Raw genomic sequence first — 20,166 nt, 5'->3', positions numbered from 1 at the left:
TACAGACAAAAGTAACTTTTGTTAAATTGTGTGTTCAACAGGATCGGTGTCATTTGTGTCGTCCACAGTGGATGAGAGTATACCTCCCTCTGAAGGTAAGATTCAGATTCAAGAGGTTTAATGTCTTATGTACAGAAACAGTGGTTTATACCATACAATGGAAGTCTTAATTTGCCCAACTCCCTTAACAGAACAGCTCCAGCAGTCAGTACTGTAGCTTCACTGACTGCTGTAGCTGACTAGGAATAAAATCAAAGACCAAAAATGACTTTGCAGTGTATTCTACACATGCCACAAAACTGTAACATCCACAGTGGGATTCTATCCAAGGAAATTTATGCACATCTCTGTGTTTTCTGTCTCAAAATGCATAAATAAATAGCCCTACATTTAACTGTACTGCACTTGTATGAAACATCTTATCTGCAATGGAGCATATACACTTCATTTATAATCAGGGAATGTATTCTGAATTTGAGATAAAAGTAAGTTATCTTCTTCTCTTCATATGTTCACTCAATCGTCAAGTGAGTATGTTCTATTCTCTTTTTGACAAGTTGGTTAAAAGACTAAAAATGAATTGGTCTGAATGACTGAGTCTCAAAATGTCACAAAACCTGGAAAATTACCAGGGTAAAAGTAGTATTAGGCTGATTGTGTTGTTACATAATTAATGTGTTTTTCAATATCAAGAATAAACTTTAAGACAAAGTTCCTACACTATTTATTTATATATCCCTATGAAATCAGATTTAAACTGAGAATCAGACCTTAAACCTCAGTCTTTTTTCATTTAAAATACAGTGTTGAAGTATAATACCAAAATAACTTAAGACATGTTACTAGTTGTAGTACAAATAACTGTGAACTTAAAATGAATTAAAATATCAAAAGCCACTTAAATAGATGAACAGCAAAGACATTCTAAAAATGTTTTAATTCTGATGACTTTAATACATACTTATGTGGGCTAGTAAAGTTGGTGAAATGACATTGAGTGAGTGATCAACTGATACCCAGAGTGAATTATTAAGAAATGTAAATTGCAAATTCTTGCCAACTGTAGCATTAACTGAACTCATGTTTTGATGGCTTCAACATTTTGTTGTGATATGTTTTTTTTTCTTGTTTGTCTCTTTTCCAGGGAATTATGCTGATAAAGCGCATGGATCCAGAAGAATTGCAAAGAAAGTGTGGTCTAAGGCTGAGGGCGCCGCAGTAATGCAACATTTCAGAAATCATATAAGCAGAAGAAAGATGGCCACCAAAACTGAATGCAGTCCCTGCAAACTGGTGAAAGACCTCGTGTTGGCACAGAGAACCGTGCAAAATATATAGATATATAGATATATATATTATATAAATATAAGGGACTTCGAAACAGAGGAGTAGCTTCAAAGAGGCAGTCCCAAAAAGATACGATTTAAATCCACTGACGGTTGTGGTGGTGTTTTTTAAAAAGTGTTACAAGTTGTTAAAGTGTTATAGGTTGTAATGGGTTTTAAAGGTTCAGTACAAAAATCCACCAAAACAAACGGCACAGTTTTATTTATTTTCTTATTAGAAACCATGGGCCTTTTGAAGTTAGGTAACCCCAATTTCCACAGGATACGTAACAGCTGCATGACGGCTCCGTGCTCCGCCGTTCACATTTTTTGCAGAATGGCAGTGGCCATGACTGACAGCTGAAGTCACAAGGACCCCAAAACCCCAAAACTACCACCAGTTTCCATCCAGAGGAGTAGAGGGGAACAACTCTGTGTTGTTTCCAAGGTGGAGTGCAGGGAGATATGATCCACCGTGAGCATGGTGTATTTTATTTTGAAAATGAACGGATGTTTTAGAAACTAACTGGTGGTGGTTTTGTGGTTCTATTTTTACGTGATCTCGCGGATCCTTGAGACTTCAGCTGTCAGTCATGGCCGCATCCGGACCTGGTGGGCGTTGAAGGACGGCGGAGCACGGACCTGACACGCAGCCGTTCTGCAACCGGTGAGAATTGAGTAAAAAAAAGCTAAATTAACTGGTCATGGCATTTGTGTTGTGTGACAATTTATTGTTTAGCTGTTCTAGGCTGCTATCTGACTGTTGGTCAGTGTTACCAACTGACAATGGTGGTTGTTTGAGTTATACAATAAAAAAAAATTAAGTCCCAATTCCTTGTGATGTCAGGTTAATGTGTGTTTATGTTAATTAGCAGGTATTTAAAAAGTGATGTCATTGTCCCTTTAAAGTCTCAGTAATGTTTTTTGGTCCTTATAAGCCGCATATTTGTCAAAAGTGGAACTGTCTCTACAAACCACCATAGTTTTAGGGGGGGGGTGTATCGAGCTCTGAAGGGTGTATCCGAAGTCTAAAGTGATGTGAATTTTTTTCAATTTTTTTACAGTGTTTAAATCAAACTCCCATAGCTCTAGGACCTCAGGAAAGGGTAGTCCACCTAAACCACACCCGGGCCTGTTTGGACAAAAAGTCTGGCTAAACCACAAAAACCCGTATGTGTGTGTGTGTGTGTTTTTGTAAGTGTGTTTTTGTAAGTGTGTGTGCTACTGTATGCAGAAGGGCCATGTTAGGGTTGAACTTAAAACAATGTACAGGGTCAGGGTGTGTGACTGACTGTGTGTGCTGTTTTCTGTACATGACTAGAAATATGAACACACACATTAACATACATACACCGTCCAAAACATCCTCCAACCACACAGCCAGACCAGCATGACCAAAGGCCACAGAAAGCGGTGTGACTGTGCCATGACATCAGGAGAGAGACCATAACACCAACAACTCAATGTGTGGCAGGTGATTCAGAGAGCTGTCTGCCTCTAAAGGGCTGGCCTCTGTCAGTATCCACAGCAGATGGGAGAAAAATCCTTCTGATTGTGTATATGAGTAAAGCTGCTAGGCCTGATAACATTCTACTATGACTAAGAAGTACTAAGAACTAGAAAAGCACCAATTACAACTTTCAAAGCCGATTCCAATTTTTCATTGAGTTTGGCCTGCCGAAACCGTTTTAGCCGATTCCGATTCCATATTTTCTAACCACTTTAAGCACACACAAATATTTATTTTATATATTTTCTTTAATAGTATATTTTACATAGAAACATTTTTTAACAGATAATTGATGCCTATGAAATAGAACTATATAAATTTTTCCTAGTATGGAAAATTCACACACATCTAAAGTGTAATAGATAGACAGACAGACGGACAGGAAATTATAGTGTTACAGCAGCAAAATCAGTCACACAGCACAGAAATATAAATGAAATATTAGGATACAATATACATACATACAATATGCATGAAATAGTAATAGGATAAATTACAAGAACAAATAAAAAAATGTGCAACTGCTTAAATAGTATGATAAATATGTAGATAAACCTATTGTGCAAGTTGCACTTAGTGCAGTATTGTGGTGTCTTATCTAGCACCCAGTACTGAAGTTTTAAAAAGTTTTTTTGCCTGTAAATGTAAATGTGCTGTATTTATATAGCGCTTTTCCAGTCTTAACAACTGCTCAAAGCGCTTTTACATCTACAGGAAACATTCACCACTCACACACATTCATACACTGTGGCCGGGGCTGCTGTACAAGGTGCCACCTGCATCATCAGATAAACATTCAGACACATTCACACTCCGATGCGCAGTACCGGGGGCAATTTGGGGTTCAGTGTCTTGCCCAAGGACACTTCGACAATGACTGCAGGGGCGGGGATCGAACCACCAACCTTCCAATTGGCAGGCGACCGCTCTACCACTGAGCCACAGCCGCCTGTGGTAGCAATGATTTCCTGTAGCGGTCTGTGCGACATCGATGTTATCGAATGTTATGGAAGAACAATTTCCTTCTTTTCACATTCGATATCCAACTAAACAAATTTGATAAATTTATCAAACTAAACTTCTGTATGTATGAAAACTGGGAAACAGGTAATGGCAATAAAATAATATATAAAGAACTAATAGAAATAAAATAAATATAGTCTTGCAGTTTAAAGATATTTTTTAAAACACACATAGGCCTGTTTGAACGTCAACAGTTACCTGAAAACAACGTGTAGTTCCTTTTTTTAGCAAGTTTGCTGTATTTGTTTTTGTACATAAACAGGAACGATACCAACGGGCTTATCTGCTAACATTACGGTTACCTTGGAACAATTCAGCAAATCGACAGTACCCTAGGGTGCTGTTACCTGAAACAGATGATTTAACGTCACCGTTAATTCTACACACGGTTTAGCAACAAAACTAAACGCTGAGGGAAGATTACTACGTTTTTAATGTTGGTTTGGAGCGGTATGCATCCCCACTAACCTGGAAAGCCTTTAAAACAGTAACGTTAATACAACGTGTTGGAGGAAAACACACAGTGTCTCCTGCAGCGGGGTGTCGGAGGAAGAGGGTCCGCCACTTCAGCGTTCGCTAACATTAGCTTCTTGTCTCATCTGGGGTCTGATAAACATTAAATTCATCAAAGTCAGTGTGCCCAACGGTATTTTCCGATATGCTGTAGCTGTGAGTGCTGTTTTCTTGTTCCAGTTGTTCAGCCTCAGAGGAGAGAGAGCAGCTGACCGTCCGCCTGAGTCAGTAGAGCAGACTGCTCTGCAGAGCTTTTCTGACATTTCAAAATCAGCTGATGGAGCGGCGGTGCGTGTGCACATGTGATGCTGATGTTGCGCGATGTTAAACATGCGGCGCCCAAGTGCATTTGACCAGCATAAAATTGACATATGTCAGTCTGACCTGCCGGTCATGGGCGGTCACGTGAAACCTGGCCAATTCCGGTCAGCGGCCGGTCAATCGGTGCATCTCTACTAAGAACATGTGCCAACAGGCTAGTTGACCATGGTGATCCCTGACCTGTTTGACATTTCACTGTCACAGGAGAGTGTGACAGCCACCATCGTCCCTGTACCTAAAAAGTCTGCAGTGTCTAGTCTCAACACCTAGCGCACTGTGGCACCCCTATTCTGATTTGAGAAAAGTGTTCTCCAACACATCAGAAACAACACCCAGCTAGCCTGGACCAGCTAGCCTCACCAGTTTGCATAAAGAAGCTCCACACCCCTTCCCTCAGCCCTCACACACATACACCTACACCTTCCCAATCCAACTGATTGGCAAACTTAGCACTCTGGGCTCGAGTACCACACTCAGGGGTTTGTTTGTAAGAAAGTCCAATATCAACACCTCCTCCAATCAAGAACTCTCTTGTGAACTACGACTGCATTTCGGTTTGCTTTGAACCACTAAGTTACATCTTCACATTATTGCACACAGAACTTCCACAATCACAGAGCCATGTGTCAGGAAAAACAACTTGTTGCATACATGATGCCAGTTTGTTAAATGTAACCTTTTGGGGCTCTGTCAGTGCTTGTGGAAAGATCTCCCCATCCACCAGCACTCTAATCAAATCCATGTTAATTTAGAGATGAGGCCTTACTGGCTGACAGCCCAGCATCAGCACTGCAGTCACATTTCATTAGCCCCTTTCTGGCTTAAAAACAGCTGCTGTCAAATTTACAACCACACACATATATATATGCAGGTGTGCAACATCTACTAACATCGTTTAACATATTCCACTGTATTCATATCCCAGCTTACACACACACACACACACACACACACACACACACACACACACACACACACACACACACACACACACACACACATATCCAGATACGTCAAGCATATGAACGCAGCATGACATGTCTAACACCTCTGTTGCTCAGTCATTGGAACACAATGCAGGTATGGCCATCCAATGCCACACCTTGATGCACACACTCTCTGGGTACATTATCATGTCGTGCATGAATGTGAGACTGTACGCAAGACTGCTTCCCACAAACCCAAGTGTCCTTCTTGGCTGTTTAAAGCTGTTAACTATCGGAATTTGATGTGGAATCACTTCCTTGAAAAGCATGATGTTAATACATTTTGATACTGGTCTGCCCAACAGCTCTGTAATTGGTGGAAATTTTGTCTCACATTGTTGGTTACATTATCGTCTAGTTAACATCACATTTTGTAAAGTCTTGGTACTCTAATAAATAAGGGTGGAAATCACCAACCGCCTTCCGATACGATATCATCATGATACAATATTATTGTGGCTTTAAACATATGGCAATATTCTGAAATATACTGCAATTTATAACCCTTTTTCCCAACTTATAATTTTTCCCAATTTCAAATGATGTACCAAAAAGGAAACTTTGTCAACATTGGTTTTATCTAAAAAAGATACATTTCTCAGTTTGTTCATCTCACATCATTTCATTGCTGCAAAAATGGGACAAACTGACCAACACACATACACTACCGTTCAAAAGTTTGGGGTCACCCAAACAATTTTGTGTTTTCCTGAAAAGTCACACTTATTCACCACCATACGTTGTGAAATGAATAGAAAATAGAGTCAAGACATTGACAAGGTTAGGAATAATGATTTGTATTTGAAATAAGATTTTTTTACATCAAACTTTGCTTTCGTCAAAGAATCCTCCATTTGCAGCAATTACAGCATTGCAGACCTTTGGCATTCTAGCTGTTAATTTGTTGAGGTAATCTGGAGAAATTGCACCCCACGCTTCCAGAAGCAGCTCCCACAAGTTGGATTGGTTGGATGGGCACTTCTTGCGAACCATACGGTCAAGCTGCTCCCACAACAGCTCAATGGGGTTCAGATCTGGTGACTGCGCTGGCCACTCCATACCGATAGAATACCAGCTGCCTATTTCTGCTCTAAATAGTTCTTGCACAATTTGGAGGTGTTTTAGGGTCATTGTCCTGTTGTAGGATGAAATTGGCTCCAACAAGCGCTGTCCACTGGGTATGGCATGGCGTTGCAAAATGGAGTGATAGCCTTCCTTATTCAGAATCCCTTTACCCTGTACAAATCTCCCACCTTACCAGCACCAAAGCAACCCCAGACCATCATATTACCCCACCATGCTTAACAGATGGCGTCAGGCATTCTTCCAGCATCTTTTCATTTGTTCTGCATCTCACAAACGTTCTTCTTTGTGATCCAAACACCTCAACTTGGATTCATCCGTCCACAACAATTTTTCCAGTCTTCCACTGTCCAATGTCTGTGTTCTTTTGCCATCAATCTTTTTCTTTATGGCCAGTCTCAGATATGGCTTTTCTTTGCCACTCTGCCCTGAAGCCCAGAATCCCGCAGCCGCCTCTTCACTGTAGATGTTGACACTGGTGTTTTTGCGGGTACTATTTAATAAAGATGCCAGTTGGGTACCTGTGAGGCGGTCTGTTTCTCAAACTAGAGACTCTAATGTACTATCTTCTTGCTCAGTTGTGCAACGCGGCCTCCCCTACTTCTTTTTCTACTCTGGTTAGAGCCTGTTTGTGCTGTCCTCTGAAGGGAGTAGTACACACCGTTGTAGGAAATCTTCAATTTCTTAGCAATGTCTCGCATGGAATAGCCTTCATTTTTAAGGACAAGAATAGACTGTCGAGTTTCAGATGAAAGTTTTCTTTTTCTGGCCATTTTGAGCGTTTAATTGACCCCACAAATGTGATGCTCCAGAAACTCAATCTGCTCAAAGGAAGGTCAGTTTTGTAGCTTCTGTAACGACCTAAACTGTTTTCAGATGTGTGAACATGATTGCACAAGGGTTTTCTAATCATCAACTAGCCTTCTGAGCCAATGAGGAAACACATTGTACCATTAGAACACTGGAGTGATAGTTGCTGGAAATGTGCCTCTATACACCTATGTAGATATTGCACCAAAAACCAGACATTTGCAGCTAGAATAGTCATTTACCACATTAGCAATGTATAGAGTGTATTTCTTCAAAGTTAAGACTAGTTTAAAGTTATCTTCATTGAAAAGTACAGTGCTTTTCCTTCAAAAATAAGGACATTTCAATGCGACCCCAAACTTTTGAACGGTAGTGTATATATATACATACATAAATACATTTTAATTGATTACAGTTGACTGTGGTGTGATGCAATTTACATTTTGAATAACTAATTTAGATTCCCAACCCTTATAAATGGACATGACCACCCAAATCAAGACGACTTAAAATGTAGGCTATAACACTACACATGACTGTAGTGGCTACAGTCATGACATATTCAGCTCTGATAAGGTAGTGTGTAAAACTCCTTTTATATGAAAACATGTAACTGATTAAAACACAGACACAAACAGTATCTTTTTATTGCATATATGGGGTGTAGAAGATGCATTGAAAGTGGTTTGGAAAGTGGTCAGCAGCTGGCACGCGCTCCCGGTGACAAGAAGGGGACCGCACAGAGCAAAAGTCTGTTGTCCTTGCTTTGTGCACTCTCTACTTTTTTTTACAAACGTCTTGTCAAAATGTTTTTCAACCACAGACAGATGTAAATTATAATGTATGCTGTGTTAATGTGTGGGTTATATTCAGGTAAATTAATGTCCATCTGTGTCTGTTTAAACCAAGATAACTTGATAGGACAGCTCCAGGTGAAGGATTGTGGGAAGGAGGACAGCTGCTGAGTCTCAAACCCCTTCAGACTGCTCAGTGCCACATACCCAGCATGCCTTCAGTTTAAAGACTCCCTCCAGAACCAGTCGCCATTGACCCGCTTGTTGGTATGTGTGGTTTGGAGTTAAGCAGTAATCCAAGAAAGCCGTGTAACCAAAGAAAGTGGGTGTGGAGGTGGGAATAAACAGGACAGCTGAGTGAAAATAATAACTTTGATGCCTTTTCTTTGCACCCCTTTCCATCTGACTGCTAACCTACTTTGTGTTACTGAGTTGCACTAACGTGATCTTTTAAAATTATGATCCCTATTTAAAAGATTGAATCAACTTAAAATATGCAAACTATGTGTTAAACAGAAAATTATTAGACACTAGCACTATCATCTATCGACCCCCCTTTGTGTTCCATTGACAATAGACGCCACATCACCATCCCTTCTAGAGTCTAGACATAATAGGCAATCGTCCCAAAAGACAGATTGAGGATCACAGATATTCTTGCTCTGGGCAGACTGCACCGGGAAAAGACAACTGGAGGAAAGGCAGCAATCAAAGCCAAGTAGCCCTGAGCAGGAAGTGAGCTAGTTGGCACTAGTGAAGACTGTCTATGTTTTGGAAGATGAATGACTTGGCAGTTAAAGAGGCTTTGTGGTCCCAAAGTGGGTATTCATCAGTGTTATGTGCCTTCCCGCTGCCATTTTGCATCAGGCAGACATATTGTAGCACTACTGTATTATAAAAAACATTCAAAATAAAAATATGAACTCCAAAATGTCATGATATTGGGTTTTAAGTTTTTAATTAGGACTTTCCAAATGAACGCATTTAAGAAAATTCCTTTTAAACGTCACTACTTTTTTTTTAACAGCCAATTTACACACACGATTCCGCTGTGATTTTCATGATTTGCTCCATATTTTGGGAAATCAGGAAGCTGCAGGAGGTTGTGGACAGTGTTGCCAACTTGGCGACTTTCTCACTAGATTTAGCGACTTCTAGACCCTCTTAGCGTCTTACTTCTATTTTAAAGGTCCCATGACATGGTGCTCTTTGGATGCTTCTATATAGACCTTAGTGGTCCCCTAATACTGTGTGTGAAGTCTCTTTTATATAAACCTTAGTGGTCCCCTAGTACTGTATATGAAGTCTCTTTTATATAGACCTTAGTGGTCCCCTAATACTGTATATGAGGTCTCTTTTATATAGACCTTAGTGGTCCCCTAATACTGTATATGAGGTCTCTTTTATATCAACATTAGTGGTCCCCTAATACTGTATCTGAAGTCTCTTTCCCAAAATTCAGCCTTGGTGCAGAATTACAGCCACTAGAGCCAGTCCCACAATGAGCTTTCCTTAGTGGGGGGGGGGGGGGGGGAGGTAGAGGATGGGGTGTGGCCTTGACCAACTGCCACTTTGCTCGTTTAAATGCCATGATATCTCTCTGCCATGGGTGGGCCAAATTCTCTGGGTGGGCGAAGCAGAGAGAGGGGTGCTGAAATTGCCCCTTATGACCTCATAAGGGGAAAGATTCCAGATTGGCCTCCTGAGCTTACATTTTCTCAAAGGCAGACCTGGATACCTACCTATTACCATTTCTAGCCACTGGGGGACCATAGGCAGGCCGGGGGAATGCAAATTAATGTTAAAAAAAACTCATAAAGTGAAATTTTCATGCCATGGGACCTTTAAGTCATTCTCATGCATGCGGTCCACAGATCCTCAATTACACTAAACAGTGTGCAAGCGGCACCGCATAGTCTGGACAGGGTGCTTACTTTGAAAATTGACCTGATGCTCTAGCCCTTCTACTCCCTACATCACATATGTCAGAGTCAAGGCCCGCGGGCCACATCCGGCCCGCGAGAAGGTTTTTTACGGCCCCTGGGATGATCTTGATTTATTATTAGAACCGGCCCGCAGACCGCAGCAAGCCGGCAGCCCGCAGATCTTTTACACACACCAATACTACATTTCCCACAATGCAACGGTGACGCACCGAGCAGTAGGCTGCTTCATTTCAATATTTATTGGCACAGCAGTCGTCAGCATCACAGTAAAATTAACTTTCAGATACCCATCAAAATGGCAAAACGGAAGGTGGACACTGAGAACGGGGGTTTCAAACAAGGTGGGAGTCGGAGTATATGTTCACGGAGGTAGCTGGAAACCTGTGTGTCTTCTGTGTGGAGAAAGTGTGGCGGTACTGAAAGAGTATAATCTGAGACGACATTATGAAACGAAACACGCGGACAAAAACAAGAATATGGACATGGAACAAAGGCTACAAAAGGCAGAGGAATTAAAACGAGGCCTCAAATCTCGACAGGCTCTGTTAAAAAAAGCCAAATCACAAGGCCAGGCTGCTGTCAAGGCCAGTTTTATTTTGGCAGAAGAGATCGCTAAATCAGCCCGGCCATTTACGGAGGGGGATTTCATCAAAAACTGCATGATTAAAGTTTGTGACGAAGTTTGCCCAGAAAAAAGGCAACTCCTTTTTAAATGTGAGTCCAAATGGAGTTGATTGACCTCCAATGCAATGATGCACTGAGGGCAAAATATGCGGCAGTGGGTGCTGCGGAGTTCGCCCGTTTCCTCCCCGACACAATGCCCCAGCTGCGCATCCAGGCTGCTCAAACGTTGTCTATGTTTGGCAGCACATACCTGTGTGAACAACTGTTTTCTTTGATGAACCTGAACAAAACATCACACAGAAGTCGACTTACTGCTGAACACCTCCACTCAATTCTGAGGATTTCCTCAGCTCAGAGCCTTACCCCGAACATTGTGGAAAAGATGGGACACCACCAAGTATCACCCTCAACCTCAAACAAGTGAACATTACTGTGCAATCACATATTAGAGTTTTTACTCAGTTCAAGTTTAAAAGTTAAAGTTTAATATTTGTTTTCACTGCATGTTACTTCTCCTTAAACAAAGGTTGTTTTTGATTAATAGATTTTGCACTTTATTTTATTGTATTTCAATCCAATTATATTTTAAAAATATTTCAGTTGAGTGGATGATAGAAAATTGCTATTATTGTTTTTTTCTTTGAAGTAAATTTAGCCCACTTTTGCTAAAATAGAAAATATAGGCTACTGATGGTGCCTTGAATACCGGTTTCTTTCATTTAATGTTCATGTTATGGGGATTTTTATATAAAGGAAATTTGTCTTTTGTGTCTGTTGAAAATTAAAGATTACTGACAGAGCCATAAGAAAATATTGCTTTATTTATCTGATCATATTGGAATATATTTGTTAGGTTTTCAGTAGGTTCAATTAGGTTCACTAGACTATATGCGTCATTTAAAAATTTTTCAATGAACATTCGAACAGTCCGGCCCTCGGCTTGTAGCTAAATTTTTTATTTGGCCCTCCGTCCATTTGACTTTGACACCCCTGCCCTACATGTTGCTCTAGCCCTTTTACTTTCTGTCTGTTGGAGGCCAGGTCCGTCAAAAATTGACCTGGTGCGTATTTTTACCGGAGCATAGTGGAGAGCTGCTTCTAGAACGCACAGCGTAGCGACTGGTGGAATCATAAGCATTGTCTTGAGAGGCCACAATTGCTGGCGGCGGCCGTGGCGTAGGTGCCTGGTGTAATCTAGGGGTCAGTGTTTGTTTTAGGGTCACCTGTAGGTACCAATACAACCAGTGTATAATAATACAACTATTTATGAATTGAAAATGTTGTCAAAGAAATGGGTCCATTCTGTGTTGACCATGATACATTTTGCGAAAACTGGGATCAGAGTTCTGCTTTATCTAAAATATTAGAGTTAGAAGAAGTGTCTACAATCACATGCCTGTCCCTCTGTGTGTTAGCTGAGTTGATTATCAGCAGTGGTGTACATAAACCTGTGTTAGCTGAGGTGGCTATCAGAAGTGCTAACAGAGTGTTTCCCGTTATATCCTCTAACATATTGGCCTGCTTAAGACAACCATTCTTGGGCTAATCTCCACACACCTCTTATCTTTCCACAGCAGACTGTGTGTGTGTGTGTGTGTGTGTGTGTGTGTGTGTGTGTGTTGTGTGTGTGTGTGTGTGTGTGTGTGTGTGTGTGTCTGTGTCTGTGTGTCATGCCATGACAGAGAGTAAGAAAAGTGAGGATAATGACAGAATAAACATGAAATAGGAGAAGATCCATGAGGATAAACAGTAAGTGGAAGAAAGACTGTAGATGGAGTGTAACGGCAGGTTAAATTGACACACCCACGCAATTGACCAATGCAGCAAGTGAGTTAATCAGTACCCCCAGATATAAATACCATTGGCAATTCTTTCTCTTCCACTCTGCATTGTCTTCCGTGTGCGAGGTATGGAGCTTGTGATGGTATGGTTACCGTGTTTATGTCATTTAAGTTTGCAAAATGTAGTTGATTCCACAATGTTTCCAGACCGATGTCCCCATGTGCTGTGCTGCTCATGTGTCGCATTTAAGATTGGCTCGTTAAGGTCCAGCATATATGTTTGTGTACATGTCACGATTTCACGTTTATTACGTTTGCATGTCATGATTTTTGAACTGCCATGACACTGGGCTGCTCTGGAAGTCGCAACAATGGGGAAATCAAATGCCACACGCCGGCCACATAGGGCTGGGTATCAATCAAAAATTTTCGATACGGTACCAATACCGATACCTTTACTTCGATATCGGTTCCTGAACGATACCTTTTTCAATACCAGTTTTATAATATCAATTATGAGAAAGAAAATCACACACATCAGAGTCAGAGGCTACTGTGAGGAGAATATAAAAATACAGTGAAGATAGGTTAGCTGTTAACAGCTGACCCAATGGATAAGCATATTTTTACAAACATGGACAAAGTATGTCTGTAAATGTTAGCTTTTGATTTAGCTAGCTACGCAGCAATAAAATAAGGCTACACGCTAACTCAGCACGATGCACGTGTTAAGTTGCAGTAACGCTAATAAACATAAACCTGTTGAAATCCCAGACACAGTGCCGTCCTCGGTAGCCTACTCTTGATGAGGCGGAGTCCGGTGGTGGATATTTTGAATCACTCGGAGTCGGCTCTGGTTTTGCATTGCCCACAGGCGGCTGAGAGGAGGAGGGCTGCGCAGGCTGCGCAGCCTGCGGTCCGCTCTTCTAGGTGGCATTTTTAAGCGGTACAAACGTTGCTCGCAACCAGTTCACAACAGATGCACGTGAACCCCGTCTGTCGGCGTAACCATGTATGTATTTTTCTTGGGTAACGCAATCACGTTTAACGTTACAGCCAATCACCGAAACTTGGCACCGAAAGACGAGGCATAATTTGATACTGTGTAAAACCGAAACATTTCGGTCGGTACCATAAAAAAACCGAAGTTCGGTACCCAGCCCTACGGCCACAGCAATGAGACGGACCACCACACGCAAGATGCGAGCCTTGAGCGCAGGGACACAAAACAACGGGGAAACGAAACGCCACACGCAGGGAACAGGACGGCACGGTTGCGGTTAGGAAGAGAATAACGCAGACAGGAACTGCAACACTCGGGACGCGATCCCCGGTCTCCAGGAGGAAGGTCCCGTGTTGTTTGACCCATCCACCACCCCGACCAACCTGCCACTCACCACCATAACTGTGCTATTATCACGAAATAGGCTTCACATTTAAATACATTACTTCAAAATACATCACAAAAACACACAAAAATAACAACATTAACGTGACCAGTAAACAAATCAATAGATTAAATAACATGACCAAATAAAAGGACCATTTCAAAAAATGCCATGAGACTGGGCTGGTACATGCAGAGTGGAGTGTTACTGCTGCTTTTTGTTTAGTAAGAATTTTACACAAGCTCACTCGATTCGTTATTATTTAAATCTTGGCTTATTGAATTGTATGCCTTTTTATGGTTTTAGTTAGTGAATAAGTAAAGTGTGCTTATAAGAGATACAAGAGAATATACACATATATAGGAAAGAAGTGGCTAAATTCTTCTCTTATGTGCATGTTTTAACGCGTGCCTTTGCTGTGACTTTTTCTTACTATTGTTTTCTTTTCGTTGTGTTCAATGAAGTCTTAGGCCACGTTTGTAGTTGCCCCTCCTGTTAAGTGTGGCTGTAACTCCTGCCGCGTCTTAGTATTTTACGCCACTTTACATTCAGCCATACTTTCTGCTCATTGTCTGTTTGCTTGTTCGTTGTGTGTTTACTTGTGTGTTTGTTTGTTTTGCTTTTATTTGTAGAAAATGCTGCTGTAATAAGGGAATTTCCCCGCTGTGGGATGAATAAAGTATAATCTAATCTATCTACTCCATTTTGATATTCTGTTTGTTTTATTTCTGATTATTTTAAATTCCAGGTATTAGTCTTTTACAACTTATTTTCCTTTATATCTAATTTGATTTGATTGTTTTAATACAGTATATTAATATTTTTGGATCTATGTCTGAGTTTTTAATTGTGGCCTTGCCTGTGTTTGCGGGAACCCATGGTCCTAAGAACACATAGTTAAAAGTAATGCATAGGGTTTGAATCCCAAGCTTTGGGCATTCTTTGGATTAAAGTCCAAAGGTGGCGTTGTCTACATTTTTACCTGGAATACAATTTAGCCAACACCCCTCAATGTGTCCGTTTACAAGCGCAGCAATGTCCGGAAGAGATTCTGAGCTCAAGTAGAGAAAAGAGTCACTGTGGAGGCGGAGAAAAAAAAGTGAAACAGAACTAAAGAGAGGAAGGTGGGTTCAGAGAAAAATAGAATGGGCGGAAGAAAAGATAGAAAGCGAGATGATGAGCATGGGTGAGATATACGGTAGACTGAACAAGCACATCCTGCCTGTGTGACTGCAGAAAGCTGTAGTAGAGAGCTCAGACGTTAATGTCTCTCTGTGGATTGAGTTTGCAAGTGAATATAATAGTTCTGGATATAGCTTGTCTTCTATAAAAATGTTCAATGCATTATCTGCTTAATTCTCTTCCAGGCTAACCCATTGATACCAGCTTAAAAAACCCACATATCTTTCAAGTCAGTCCTTCCACTGCCTAATCATGTAAAATTCAAACACATTGTGATGCAGACAGTATCATATAGGGAGTAGGGAAAGAGAAGCTACCTCTGACCCTCAGCTCTTGAGACCTGGAGATCTGCAGGTCCAGTTGAGCCTGTTATAATGACATCCAGCTGCTCTTCATGGTATTTTCTAAGCAAGACAAATAATCACTGCAGATATTGTACATGCCAACGAGTCATGTTTAGAAAAAGCTGCTTGTTTTTTACAAAACCTGCCGGTGGGGGCAAGATAATTTCACGCTTCAAGTGACTGCAATGAGACATAATTCGCCAAGAGTTATGTGAAATGCTTTAAGCCAGTTACATTGTATTGAAGACATACGGTCTTTTGGGTCTGAGCAAAATTACTTTTCAAGATGTAATCGCCACAGACTGTGGCTCTCATTTAATATCCAAATAAGGGGTAGAGAATCTTTCAAAGCTGACCAAACAAATTTTGGTCAGCTTCTCATTCAAACTACTTTTTGGTGAATGCAAAGTTGCAACAGTAACTTCTCCCAGGGATGACACAAAGGATTGGATGGACTGCAAGCCATGTAAAGGCTGTAAAGGATTCCGCTACATGGAATTTGAAGGCATCCCTTTTTGTTTGACTCACAGTCGAGCACTGCGACATTCAGCTCATTCCATTTCCTGTAACAAGTGGGTTTTTTTAACCTCTGGGGCACCCTTATCCTCTTCTAGCTCCTCAGTAAATTAATTACCATGTGTTAATTACAACCGGTACACCTGAGCCCCCAGGCTGCCGGGGCAGGGGTTTAATCAAACACTAGTGACAGTCATTAGCTTCATTATTAAGCCTTGAAAAGCCAAATGCCACAGGAGAATCCATGGGAACTGGCAGCACCTGGAGGACCAAACACCCCTATGCACGTCACATGGAGTATTTTATAAGGGGACACTATGCCCCTCTACGGAAGAGGATTAGGGCTAATGATAAAATGTATTTGAGTTCTGACTTTTGAGAATTCTGAGATTAAAGTCAGAATTCTGAGATTAAAGTCAGAATTCTGAGAAGAAAAATCTGAATTCTGAGAATAAAATCTGAATTCTGAGAATAAAGTCAGAACTCAAATAATTTTTTTATCAGTGGCCTTAATTCTCTTCCATACCCCTCCCGTACTTCTATGCACTCTATATACAGGGTATGTACAGCAATCCTTTAGTTAAATTTACTACTTTTTAATACCTTTTTTACTACCTTCAGAATTTTTTAAAAAACCATCACGACAATGAATTGCAAGTGTTAATCAGCAACCTTTCTATTATTTACACAGATTTTGACATTTATAACATACAGAAATGAATAGATTTAGAGACAACATAACGTTAACAACATCTTGCACATATTTATTTCACTTGGTAAATAAAAGTAAAACAAACTACATAAATATGCAATGAAGAGAATGGATAGTTGAGAACTGAGATCCAAAGTAGGGAGGGTCTGGGGGTATGCCCCCCAGTTTTTTTTTTTTTTAAATTAACCATTAAATGGCACTTTCTGGAGAGTTTTGTGCAAAGAAATTGAGAAATTAAGTCTTGCATAATATGTGCAAAACTGTAGGGTTAAGAGCCTTTGCATTGTTGTAGTATCAACAGGTATTAGGGCATTCAGCATTTACATTATTAACTTTTCATGATATAAGAACTGACCCAGACAATGTGCCAAACATAATGAACCACATGAAGAGACAGTATATATGTCAGCAACAGCTGAGAAGATTTGGGTCTGTGGTGAACAGGTCCAGGGGTCCCTGGTGTAGGTACCAGGGACCCAAAGTTAAATTAATGTTGAGGGATCAACTAAGACCACTGAAATTCTAAAGAATGAGAACCACTGATTTACATAATTTCTAATCCTTTAGCCTTTGTGCCAAGGCTCAGTAATGTTTGGCCCTCATCCTCTGTGCAGCACTTACTGTATTTACGTTTTTGGGAAAATAAATACTTTTTGTTCATTTTATGAAACATTGAATGAATTATTTACAGTTACATTTAGATATTTAGAGATCATCAGATTTTTGCTCATGTTTACAACTTTGTGCACATTCAAAATATAACTCCTCCCATCTCTGTTGTCCGAGATTTGGAGAGTTGTAATATAGTCTGCTGTGCATGTCATTGCTCCGTTCATATGGTGGATCTCACTCAGACCGTTTGACAGACACAGAGGCCCATTTGACAAACAAGTTACGAGGAGGCTGTACGCTGCTCATTATCGGAGGTCTACGCACGGATGCAACGCGGAACTGCCCACAGCAGAGCGGGTCCACCAGCCGCGCTGCTCACATCTATTTTTACAGAGAGAGTGGACACGAAGCGACGGACGGGTCTGTGATAGTTTGCGACAATTTGAAAATTCCGCAGACAGGGAGCGCTCGACCCCCCCCACAGTCTCTGAAAGCACATCTAGTCGATCATAAGTGGCTCAACAAGTAGATCTATAGATAAACTCATCTTTAAGAAATTTGACCGACAGCGTGAGAAATCGGGGGTGTGGCGTGTGAGCGTGTGAAACCAGTCAAATGCGTGTGTCTCACGGCCAATGCGTGAGAGTTGGTAGCCCTGGAGTCGGGAAGCATTTCTTTAAACAGCTCTGAAATTCCTTTATTTGAGTTAAATGAGTGGTGTTTAACTGCAGTGTTCAGACACCACAGAGCCTCCGCGCGCAGTGTTGGTGTGGCGCCCATGGCCACCCTACTACAGGCCTGAGCCAGTCCTAAACTCTGGGTTGTTCACCCAGCTATCAGAAAACTTGCATTTGCCCATTAAAAGACGACGATGGTTGTCCAGTCGTGTAAGATATGGCTTGAAGCAAGTCTAAAATAAAACGTAAGCCAGCCACTTCTGCTGGGCGCGCAGTATTCTGAGATGATGTCGAACGACCACTGAATATGACGTCAGCATCAAACATAGACGGAGACGAAAGATCGATTATGTGCCCAGACACGCCAAAGCCCATATTTAAACGGACTAACGCAAACGCAGGATAGAATTTCAATCAGAATAGGACACCTGATAGTCTGAAAAAAATAATACCTAATTTTAAAAAAAAAATACCTCTGAGACTAAATTTAACACTTTTAATGGCCTTAAATTTGACAATTTTGATTTATCACTTTTTAATACTTTTTAAAACCCCGCGGACACCCTGATATATTAAAAGGGTGTCTAAATGGCATTTGGTGAAAGACACTACATGTTTTTTTTTTTATTTTCTCAAGCACTACATCCTTCCTGTATGCCTCCATGTTTGTGTAGTGACAGTTTTTATATCGGTTTCAGCTGACTGGGTCGACAGATTCCGCATTCGCTAAGGTCTGACACGGTTTCACTGGTGGCACATTCTATTATTTCGCACAACATCCACACAGGAGCTGCAACTGCATGGTCTAATTCCTATTAGCATATTCATACTGGTAGAGCATCAACAGGACTGTCTAGGCAGGTAGGTCTTTTGAAATGCAGGTGTATTATTCATGTCAGATACTTGCACTCTTTCCACATCCTCCTCTCGCTCTCTCTCTCTCTCTTTCTCAATTTCTTCAATTGTCACAGTTGACTGGCACTATATTCCAGTTTTCCCCTTCCGGCAAACACACTGAACAACTAAACAATTTCTCTTTACATGCATGGTGCGATACAGTATCAAACATGTACTTAGACACGTTCATGCTGACAAACACACACAGAGGACACGCCATTACACAAATGTCTTTAGGTTTGATTCACACCTGCAGTGAGAATTGTTTGCAACAACTTGTAATCACTGTCAGGATCAAACAGGAATTCAAATAATGCTTTCATGCTGAAATGGATGGTGTTCTTATTTTCAGCTTTTGTACGTCAGTAGCAGAATGGTAACAGTGCATACCCCGTGTCCACACACCTTGTGTGAACTGCAGGGACAGGGGTTTGAGTCCCAACTTCTGCAGTGCAATGTCTTTAGGCTTCAAGAATTTTGGCCGCGTCCTTTTCCATGCGCTCTTCTCCCTGTACACCAACAGCTGCACCCTTCCGTCACCAATCTGTCAAGCTCCTGAAGGGGACAAGTCCGCCTACAGGTTATTATATTTGTATGTTTTTTTCCTTCTATTTTCTATTTATTTTTCTTGCCTTGTACTAAAACAATAAAGCAAATTTCTTGAACCAGGAACCAGTAAGACTCAAATTTCTGATTCAGTCGGTATACGATGTCCCCCCAAGCCCATCCAATCTGCATACTTGGGGTCTTGTGGAAACTCCAGCATGCCCGTTGTGCCTGGCAAGAGGATCACTGGAGCACATTCTGAGCTGCTGCCCAAAAGCGTAGGAACACATGGTGCCATGACCAGGTGTTGAAGGCAGTAACAGATACTATCCGCACAGGAATGCAACAGAGCAACAGCAGCTCCCAGCAAGGCGCAACATCACCTTTGTCATGGCAGGGAAGAAAACACAGGCAGAGGGGAAGACCTCCACAGGGCTGCTGGCCTCGGCTCGTAACTGTCAGCTGAAAGTGGACCTTGGGAGACAGCTGAAGTTTCCAGAGCACACTGTGTTAACAAGACTCAACCCAGACGTGGTCTTAACATCTGACTCCTCAAAGCAAGTAGTGATCTTGGAA

General features: G+C 41.2%; 1 long non-coding RNA gene across 1 annotated transcript; it reads right to left on the bottom strand.

Moving 5' to 3' along the window:
- Positions 1–4,649: 4,649 nt before the first annotated feature.
- Positions 4,650–18,690, bottom strand: LOC116684618 (uncharacterized). The gene is made up of 3 exons (XR_004330799.1): positions 18,680–18,690; positions 12,328–12,331; positions 4,650–4,826 (listed from the first exon to the last, which is right to left on the bottom strand). It is a non-coding gene; the product is annotated as an uncharacterized LOC116684618 (long non-coding RNA).
- Between the last annotated feature and the right edge of the window lie 1,476 nt (positions 18,691–20,166).

The sequence above is a fragment of the Etheostoma spectabile genome, unplaced genomic scaffold, assembly GCF_008692095.1.
Source record: "Etheostoma spectabile isolate EspeVRDwgs_2016 unplaced genomic scaffold, UIUC_Espe_1.0 scaffold00019358, whole genome shotgun sequence".
NCBI classification, from domain to species: Eukaryota; Metazoa; Chordata; class Actinopteri; order Perciformes; family Percidae; genus Etheostoma; species Etheostoma spectabile.
Note: the sequence above shows the minus strand (reverse complement) of the source record. Positions and strands in the feature narration are given on the sequence as shown.